Source organism: Brassica napus, chromosome C2, assembly GCF_020379485.1.
Source record: "Brassica napus cultivar Da-Ae chromosome C2, Da-Ae, whole genome shotgun sequence".
In the NCBI taxonomy this organism is placed as follows: Eukaryota; Viridiplantae; Streptophyta; class Magnoliopsida; order Brassicales; family Brassicaceae; genus Brassica; species Brassica napus.
Window position 1 is genome coordinate 27,231,410 of NC_063445.1, and position 10,450 is coordinate 27,241,859.

At 34.1% G+C, this 10,450-nt stretch overlaps 1 pseudogene; it reads left to right on the top strand.

The window, feature by feature from the left end:
* Positions 1 to 4,825: 4,825 nt before the first annotated feature.
* LOC125581896 lies at positions 4,826 to 7,040 on the top strand (annotated as a pseudogene).
* The last annotated feature ends 3,410 nt before the right edge of the window (positions 7,041 to 10,450 follow it).

Genomic DNA, 10,450 nt, shown 5'->3' on the forward strand with positions numbered 1-10,450 from the left:
AACCTATGACTCGGATGGAAAAGCACATCCAGCAAAAATAATTTTGAGTAAAATTGTATTAAGTTGACTTTCTCTGATTCTTGGCCAATCAGGTTGAAATACTTTTCATCCGTTAATGCTAAATAGAGGGAAAGTAGACTAATATGTTATTCTACATATTAGTGGAAAAAAAAGTTTAACTCCCATTTACACTTGTTTTTTTCTTCTCTTTCGACTTTTTTTAATCATTCCACTTTACTCTATTATTTACCAATCAAACCCTATGGCTATGATTGAAAAGTGTATCTAGTGATAATAAGTTGAGTAAAATTGTTTTCTGTTGTTTTATTCTGATTTTTAGGCAGTCAGGTGAAAATACTTGTCGCTCATTAACGCTAAAAAGAAGAAAAGTAAACTAATATAGTACTTTCTATATTAGTTGAAATAAAAGTTATACTCTCATTATCACTTTTTTATTTTCTCCACTTTCAACTTTTTTATCTTTCCCTCTTACACTATTATTTACCAATCAAACCCAATGACTCTGATTGAAAAGCACATCCAGCGATTTGAATTTTGAGTAAAATTATTTTTATTGAGTTACTCTGATTTTTAGCTAATCAGGTGAAAATACTTTTCACTCATTAACGCTATAAAAGAAGAAAAATAGACTAATATATTATTCTCTATATTAGTGGAAAGAAAGTTTTACTCATATTTTTACGTTTTTATTTTTCCTTTTTTTATCTCTCTCTTTTACTCTATTATTTACTAATCAAATCCTATGACTGCTTGAAAAACACATCAAGGGATAATAATTTGGAGTAAAATTGTTTTCTGTGAGTTATTCTGATTTTTAGCCAATTAGGTGGAAATATTTTTCAACCATTAACGCTAAAAAAAAAGGGAAAATAGACTAATATGTTACTCTCTGTATTAGTGGAAGTAAAAGTTGTATTCCCATTTTCACTTTTTTATTTTCTCATCTTTTAACTTTTTTATCCATCCCTCTTACTCTATTATTTACCAACCAAAACATATGGCTATGATTGAAAATCACATCCAGTGATAATAATTCTGAATAAAATTGTTTTCTATTGATTAACTTTGATTTTTAACCAATCAAGTGGAAACACTTTTCACTCATTAACGCTAAAAAAGGAAAATAGACTAATATGTCTTTATATTAGTGGAAAGAAAAGTTATACTCACATTTTAACGTTTTTTATTTTCTCCTTTTTTTTATTTTTTATCCCTCTCTTTTTCTCTATTATTTACCAATCAAACCATATGGCTCTAATTGAAAAGCACTTCCAGCGATAATAATTTGGAGTAAAAAAAATTTCTGCTGAATTACTCAGATTTTTAACCAATCAGGTGGAAATACTTTTCACCCATTAGCGTAAAAAAAAGAAAGTAGACTAATATGTTACTATATATTAGTGGAAATAAATTTTTTACTCCCATTTTCACTTTTTTATCCTTCATATTTACTCTATTATTTACCTATCAAACCATATGGCTCTGATTGAAAAGTATATCCATCGATAATAATTTGGAGAAAAATAGTTTTCTATTGAGTTATTCTGATTTTTTGCCAATTATGTGGAAATAATTTTTACTCATTAACGCCAAAAAAGAGGAAAAGCATAGTTATAGATTACTCTCTATAATTAAAGAAGTGAAAGTTTTACTCTCATTTCAGTTTTTTATTTTTTCCTCGTTCAACTTTTTTTTTCTCTTCCTTTTACTCTATTATTTACCAATCACAGCTTATGGCTTTGATTGAAAAGCACATCCATCGATAATAATTTGGAGAAAAAATTTTTTGTGTTGAGTTATTCTGATTTTAAGTCAATCAGGTGGAAATACTTTTCACTCATTAACGCTAAAAAAAAGAGAAACTATACTAATATGTTACTCTTTATATTAGTTGAAATAAAAGTTTTACTCTTATTTTCACTTTTTTTATTTTCTCATATTTTAAGTTTTTTTAATCCCTCCTTATTACTCTATTATTTACCAATCAAACTCTATTTTTCTGATTGAAAAGCACATCCAGCAATAATAATTTTGAATAAAGTTGTTTTTTTATTGAGTTATTTTGATTTTTAGCTAATTAGGTGAAAATACGTTTCACCCATTAACGTTAAAAAAAGAAAAGTAGACTAATATGTTACTCTATATATTAATGGAAAAAAAAATTTACTCACATTTTCACGTTTTTATTTTTTCTTATTTTTACTATTTTATCCCTCTCTTTCACTCTATTATTTACCAATCAAATTCTATGGCTCTGATTGAAAAGCACATCCAGCGATAATAATTTGGAGTAAAAAAATGTTTTGCTGAGTTACACTGATTTTTAGTCAATAAGGTGAAAATACTTTTCACCCATCTAATCTATTAAAACAAAAGTACAATTAGAACTTAACCCTGACTTTTTCTAAATATTTACGAGAGATTGCCACTGAGATAAAACAAAGTAGTTTTAATTGTGTACTAAACCTGCGACTTAAACTAGACCAGCCTACATTTTTTAACTCGTAACAAAATCAGAATGAACCTAAGCAGACCATTTGATTTAACATTAGCATAAATTTTAGGTCCAATCTTTTCCAAAAAAAAGATTTCAACGGATCCATCTTTTTCTTTTTAATATTACTATATTATATATATATATATATATATATATATATAATTCTCAATTTGCCTTATGATTAATTTCTTGTAGAACAAACACTTCAAGAAAAAGACATTTTCTTACATTAGGAAAAGTGTAAATTATGGTTATTTAGACAAACAACCATACTAATTTAGAAGATTAATAGACAAAAATAATATATTGATGATCAAAATACAATAAAAATGTTATATGTAGACATGTTATATACAAAATATGTAATATGGTAAACGTTATATATCTATATTATTAAATATATGTTTTATATAATTTATATCAAAAATTACATCCGCGTGGAAACACGGTTCAAATGCTAGTTAACGTTAAAAAGAGAGAACGTAGACTAATATTTTCTCTATATTCGTGAAAATAAAAGTTTTACTTCCATTTTCACTTTTTTATTTTCTCCTCTTTCAATTTTTTTATCCCTTTCTTTTGCTTTATTATTTACCAATCAAACCCTATTGCTCTAATTGAAAAGCACATCCAGCAATAATAATTTTGAGTAAAATATGTTACTTTATGATAATTTGGAGTATAATTGGAACCAACGATATATTTTTTTCACCCACTAACTTTTACTCCAACAATACCTTACAGTCAGACACACAGTAAGTAGGTCTGGTAGAAACTCAAATTATTTTGGACTCTAGGTAACAATGATCAACTATATCCAATTCTAGAAAAATTACAGTTTATCACTCCATTCGAATTATCTCTTCCTCTCCATTTCTCTTTTCTTCTAATTGTATAGATAAAAAATATATACACAATATAGCTTTGAGCAAAAGAATCATATAGCACGTCTTTATATAGATAAAAAAAAATATTTTAACACAATATAAGAGATAAAATAAGTGGGTCCATAGCAGATTTCTCTTGGATATGTTAACATCATGGTGGGAGGATCGATGCGTGGTAATTTTATAATTTAATTTTTTCTATTTTCATATAAAACATTATCATTTGTAACTATATGTAGCTCAATATATATATACTAATTATATAATCTACTATGTCAATTTTCAGGAAGTTGCTCCAAGCAATCGCAAATATATAACTGTCTTGCAAAACAATCCTCTTCCCTTCAAATATTTACTTGATCGAATATGGTGAACATGACGTGGAACAAGATGATCATTATTCACCATACATGCTTGGCTCATTTCCAGCACACAGAAAAAGACGAAGCAACCAATGATGATATTCATCTAGGTGGAACAGATGAATATAGCCGAACCTCATATCCTTCTGTCAATCTTAATTTAAGTGCATCTGATGAAGAGGCACCAAGACTTTCACGGTCACCTGTTCGTTCTGCAAGAGAAGTAAGTCGACATTCTCCATACGCGGCTAGAAATTCATCTTCAGGTGTTCGTAGTACATCATCAACAAGGCGTGCTCATACAAGAAGATCCAACTTTGAGGCTCAGACTAATGGAAGATTTCAACAGATGGAAGAATCTCGTGGGCAATTACTATATGTTGTGCGCTCACGTTATAATACAAAACCAACATATGGTGATACACTTGCCGTACTCGAATCTTTGCCTATCGAGCCAATGAATACATTTTGGTGGGAAGCAAACAAGTTGTTGATGAATGATGAAGATATTCGTGATGGATTTATGAAATTAAAAGCAAGGAGAATAAAATTCGGCACTTGGAGAGGTTATACGGAGTTGATAGATATGGAAATCCTTGTGAGCTTGTTAATCTATGATTGGCGAGCAGCACAAGTGGAAGTGGTCATGTAAGATCGGATGGTTATGCCTATGGTTCTCGTGGATATTTTGGTGGTGAATCAGGTGGTGGAGGGTCTGTGGGAGGAGGCTCTAATGGTGGAGAATCAGTTGGAGATCAGGGATTTTCCTTAGGTGACATCAATGAAGATGACTATGATGGCATGGGAAACACTTTACTTAGTCAAGCAGCAAGAGGATTTAACTCCCAGACTTCTCATAACTTTGGAAGTTTTGACTCAGGGTCACATGACATAAACCCTCATAGATTTCCAGGATCAAGTTCTGGAAATTTTCCAGAAATGTTTAACTTTTTTAATAAAAACTGGGGCAATGATGAACAAAATTAGTGTTGGTGGTAAATTAATAAATTTTATCTTCCTTATGTACACTTATTGGTGAATAAATGTTTTTTTTCAATTTCTAACTCTACTTTCTACATGAATTATCAGGAATTTCGAATTGTTGAGTTACGTTCAAGTCGAGTCGTGAATCTTAATGATGAAGAGATTGCGGAGTTGATCTTACTAGAAGAAGAAGAGGCTATGAACACAAGCATATCTCCTATGTTGCAATATTATTCAAGATATTTTTGTAAGCGACCTACGAGGTCGGATCAGGGAAAAGGATGGCTTATTATACGAGGTCAAATTTACGATAATGATATTTCATGTCAAACACTTATTAGGATGAGTCCAGAGGCTTTCACACGGTTGTGTGGAATACTTCATGAGAATTATGGGTTAGAAACCTCGAGCCACATAGGTCTTAATGAGAGTGTTGCAATATTTCTCATCCTTTGTGCACAAAACGATACCCAATGTGATATTGCACTAAGGTTTGGACGTTCACAAGAGACAATTTGGCGAAAGTTTCATGATGTTCTTCAAGCAATGGATCGAATGGCTGTAGATTATGTACGACCACGAACATCCCTAGAACTTACAGCCATCTCCAACCGTTTTCAGAGGGATGCAAAATATGGAACTTATTTTCATGGATTTGTTGGTGCTCTTGATGGAACGCATATACCAGTTATGGTCTCACCAGTTCGAGAAGGTCTTCTATTATAAATAGAAAAGGAATTGCTAGCCTTAATGTTTTGGGCATATGTGATTATGACATGCTTTTCACATATTGTTATGTTGGAATGGGGGGATCTGCACATGATGCCCGAGTGTTGGCGACCGCAATACGAGACGATCCGATGTTTCCTGTACCTCCGGAAAATAAATACTATCTAGTTGATTCTGGATATGCTAATAGGCGTGGATATTTAGCTCCATTTCGAAAAGAATTTGGAGAGAGCACAAGATATCATCTCCAAGAATTCAATAATGGTCAACCACCTAGAACCAGCAAAGAAATGTATAATAGGTGTCATGCATCGGTACGTTATGTTATCGAACGGACATTTGGAATATGGAAAAAGAAATGGAGGGTTCTTAATGAATTTCCTAGTTACGATATCGCCACACAAATAAGTGTAATATTCGCTACGATGGGCTTGCATAATTTTATTCGTCAACATAATTTTGAAGATTCTGATTTTGATATCGAAAATGATGGTGAAGAAGCACAAGATATTGAGAATGATGAACATGATTGAAAATAATACTTTGAGAGGTGAAGAAAAATCCGAAGCTGGGACGTATATGCAAATAGTTTGTAATCAGATTGCTGAACAAATATGGGCTGCAAATCAACGTAGACCTCGACGTCATCGTTAAATATGCCGTAATTTTAATATATATTTATGTATTGTGAAGATAATTTTCATTTATATATTTATTGTAATATGTTTATAATTATTTTATATATTATATTTTAATAAAATATTTATTTTTTTATATTTTTTATAAGTTAATAACTGTTAGATTTTTATTATTATTCATTTACTTTCATTTACTCTCATTTACTCTAATTTACTACCAATCACATTTTCTTTTTTTTCTCTCATTTGCTCTAATTCTTACTTTTTCTTTTCCTCTCAATTACTCTACTTTTATTTACTCTCAATATTACCAATCACACCCACTGGTATTGTATACAAACCCCACGCATTCGCAATCATTACTCGGAATTTTTATATACAAGTTTTTTTATTAAATTATAAAAAATGGAGATGAGTAAATAATTTTTTTTCCCTCCACCAAGAAAGAAGATGAGTCACGGAGCATTTATCCAAAATCCGAGTATGTGTTGGGTGTACTCATCGTTGTAACCTCGTTAATGCTCATGCCTCGGTATATCACAATATTGTGGGTCTTACTCTTGACTCTTATCGTTTACTACTATTGTGAGTATATATCTTCATCTTCGAGACATTTAAACATATTTGTCAACATGTGTATAAATATAACGTGATGGAAATACAAATTAGCAAATCGAAATTTGTTATGCTGATAATTAATGCACCACCCATTCCATACATAGGCCATACTAATATTCTCTTTGTCTAATATTAATGTGATGTAACCATCAGAGCTATATCGTGTATGTTTTGGAGAACAATTATTTGCTTTTCTTTCGTAGAAGAAATCATTATACATATGCAACCTCTTATGTATAACGAACACGATGCTTTAAACATGAATGCATTGTTCTGCCGCTCTAGTAGTTGCATTACAAAATCAATATATAAGGTAAGATACATTGCAAAATGCACATCGACTGAAAAAGATAAGTAAATTTTTTGAAGGAATTGAGTTTTCACAGACCTTAACATCATATATATATATATATATATATATATATATATATGATTTTGAGTGAATCTAGAAAATTGTTAGGATCTCACAATTGTTAGTAAATCATTTTATGTAATTTTCTTGGTTCATGAAAATGATTTTTAGAATTTCCAAACATATTAAAAAAAAATATTAGTATTTGACTTATTTTTGTTATAATTAAATTATGTTTTCTCATCATATTTAAGTTACTCAAGTAAAACAATGTTAATTTGTTGTCTTTTTTAAAAAAAAAAAGAATTTAGTTATTGATCTTACTTGATACAATTTACACAGAAAAAAAATTGTATTTAACTAAAAAAAAAACCAATTGTAGAAACTCCTAAATTGTTTTGGGCTGTCAGAGCACCTCCATTGGAGGGATTTTAGTAAGGGTTCTAAAAAAACAAAAAAAATAAATAAAAAAATAATAAAACAAGAGAACCGCTGTCAAATATAGGGCTTTTGGAATCGGTAAAAACCCCTAACGTGCCTCCTTGGTATTAGTCGTCTCTCTCTTTGTCGATGCTTTTTTTTTCTTTATCAGAAATCTGGTCGTCGTCGTTTCTAGCTGTTGCTCTTCCGCTGGAGAAGAAGTTAATGATTCTTCATGAGAGGAAGAAGAAAACGACCAGCCCAACCCTCCTTCCTCCACAGTTACAATCGCCTGGTAAAACCACCTCAGCCTCCGATTCAGGTTCTGGATCATTCCGATTCCGAATCTAATACCGAAAAATCAATCCTCGCCGCAGAGTCCAATAAGGGACTTCAAAGGTGTTGGAATATATTCCGATACTTTAGGGAATATGATTTGATTGTTGAAATAACTTAGTTCTCCGTAACTCTTGTTCTGTTACGATTACTTAGGAAGTTAGTTGAGATAAGATATCTCATGTCTTGTATATATACATGTAATCACATTCAAAGTAATATACAGAATATTTCGACATTTGCTTTCTTCTCTGTTCCTTTATATGGTATCAGAGCCTGAACATCTTTTCTTTTGATTTTTTTTTCTTTCGATCTCTGAAACAAAACAACGACGATGGCGACTGACGCGAACACGACAACAACGGAAGTGAGAAGGAACGCCATATGACTTGCACTCCGCGGACAATCCCGGGGCTGTGATTTCGCATCCTTTACTGAAGGGTACGAACTATGATGAGTGGGCTTGCGAGATGAGGACGGCTCTCAGTTCTCGCAAGAAGTTTGGATTCATTGATGGATCTATCAAACGACCTGATGACGGTTCTCCCGACTTGGAGGATTGGTGGACGATTCAAGCACTACTTGTGTCTTGGATCAAAATGACAATTGAACCAGCACTGCGATCAAACATTTCTCACAGAGATGTCGCTAAGGATCTGTGGGATCATCTGAAACGGAGGTTCTCGGTGCTCAGTGGACCTTGCATTCAACAGATCAAGGCGGAGCTGGCCTGTTGCAAACAAAGGGGTTTGGCGATAGAGGCATACTTTGGGAAACTCAATCGCATTTGGGACAGCATGGCAAGCTACCGTCCACTACATGTTTGCAAGTGTGGAAACTGTACTTGTGATCTTGGAACGCTCCAAGAGAAAGATCGTGAAGAAGATAAGGTTCACCAGTTCTTGTATGGTCTTGATGATGACTACTTTCGAACGGTGCGATCTTCTCTAGTCTCACGCACACCACTCCAGCCGATGGAAGAAGTGTACAATGTGGTGCGACAAGAAGAAGACTTGAGTGCCGCACACAAATTGGAGGAAGATACTTCAACGGCTCCTGTGACGGCTTTTGCATTTCAAACCAAAGGTCGAGGACGTCCTGATGATTCCAAAAAGTCGGCATTCTGCAAACACTGTAACCGCACCGGCCACTCTTCGGAGAGTTGTTTTGCTGTCATTGGCTACCCAGAGTGGTGGGGAGATAGGCCACGCGCACAGTTTAGACAAGGGAGAGGTCGTGGTTCTTCCTCTACTGGCTATGGAAGAGGGCGTGGTGCGACAGTATCTGCTAATGTGGCATTCTTACCAGGGCGCCACCAAGTGGAGCAGGCAAACTAAGTGGTCACTGACAAAGACCGTGATGGTGTCACTGGTCTAAGTGACATACAATGGAAGTCAATCATGAACATCCTCAACGCAAATGCGGGGAAGAGTCAAGCCAACACGACTGAAACTTTAACTGGTATGTCTTCTACTCCTTCCTGGATTTTGGATACTGGAGCAAGCCATCATTTGACGGGCAAGCTTGATATTCTCAATGACATTAAAGATATGGAACCGGTACTGATAGTTTTGGTTGCTGGTAGAGAGAGGGTTTCAGTAAAAGAAGGGAAAATCAGAATTGGACAGGGTCTGGTGTTGAACTCTGTTTTTTATGTTGAAGGAATGCCTTCGGACTTGATATCTGTTGGTCAGCTTATGGATGAGAATAGATGTGTTGTACAGTTGGCTGATCATTTCTTGATTATCCAGGACCGCATTACGAGGATGGTGACTGGAGCGGCTAAGAGGGAGCTTGGAGCATTCCGCTTACGCAGCATGGAGAGTGCGGCTGCAGCAATAACAGACGATGAAGAATCTTATAAGTTGTGGCATAAGAGGATGGGACATCCTGCTGCTAAAGTTGTTTTCTCACTTCCTGATGTTTCTAGTTCAGTTAGTTCTGTTTTTCTCAATAAGGCGTGTGATGTTTGTCTCCGTGCAAAGCAAACAAGATCATGTTTTCCAGTTAGTATCAATAAAACATTGAAGGTTTTTGATATGATACACACAGATCTTTGGGGTCCTTACATAACAGAATCGTTTACTGGTGCTAGATATTTTTTGACTCTGGTTGATGACTATTCTCGTGGGGTGTGGATTTTTCTTCTCAAAGACAAGACTGAAGCACCAAAACACTTGAAAAAATTTATGTCGATGGTTCAGACACAACATCACACAAACGTTTGAACCGTCAGAAGCGGCAATGGCACTGAATTCTTATGCTTAAAATAACATTTCTTGCAACTAGGCATTGTACACGAGACGTCTTGCGTCGGCACTCCACAACAAAATGGCAGAGTCGAGCGAAATCATCGCCATATCCTTAACATAGCTCGCGCTCTTCGGTTCCAGGCGCATCTACCAATTGAATTCTGGGGCGAGTGCATTCTTGCCGCAGGATACTTGATCAATCGGACCCCAACTCCGATTCTAGGAGGACTTACACCTTACGAAAAGATTCATGGAACACCACCAACATACGATCACCTCAAAGTCTTCGGCAGTCTGCGTTATGCGCATAATCAGGAAACAAAGGGGGATAAATTCGCACCTCGAGGAAGACGT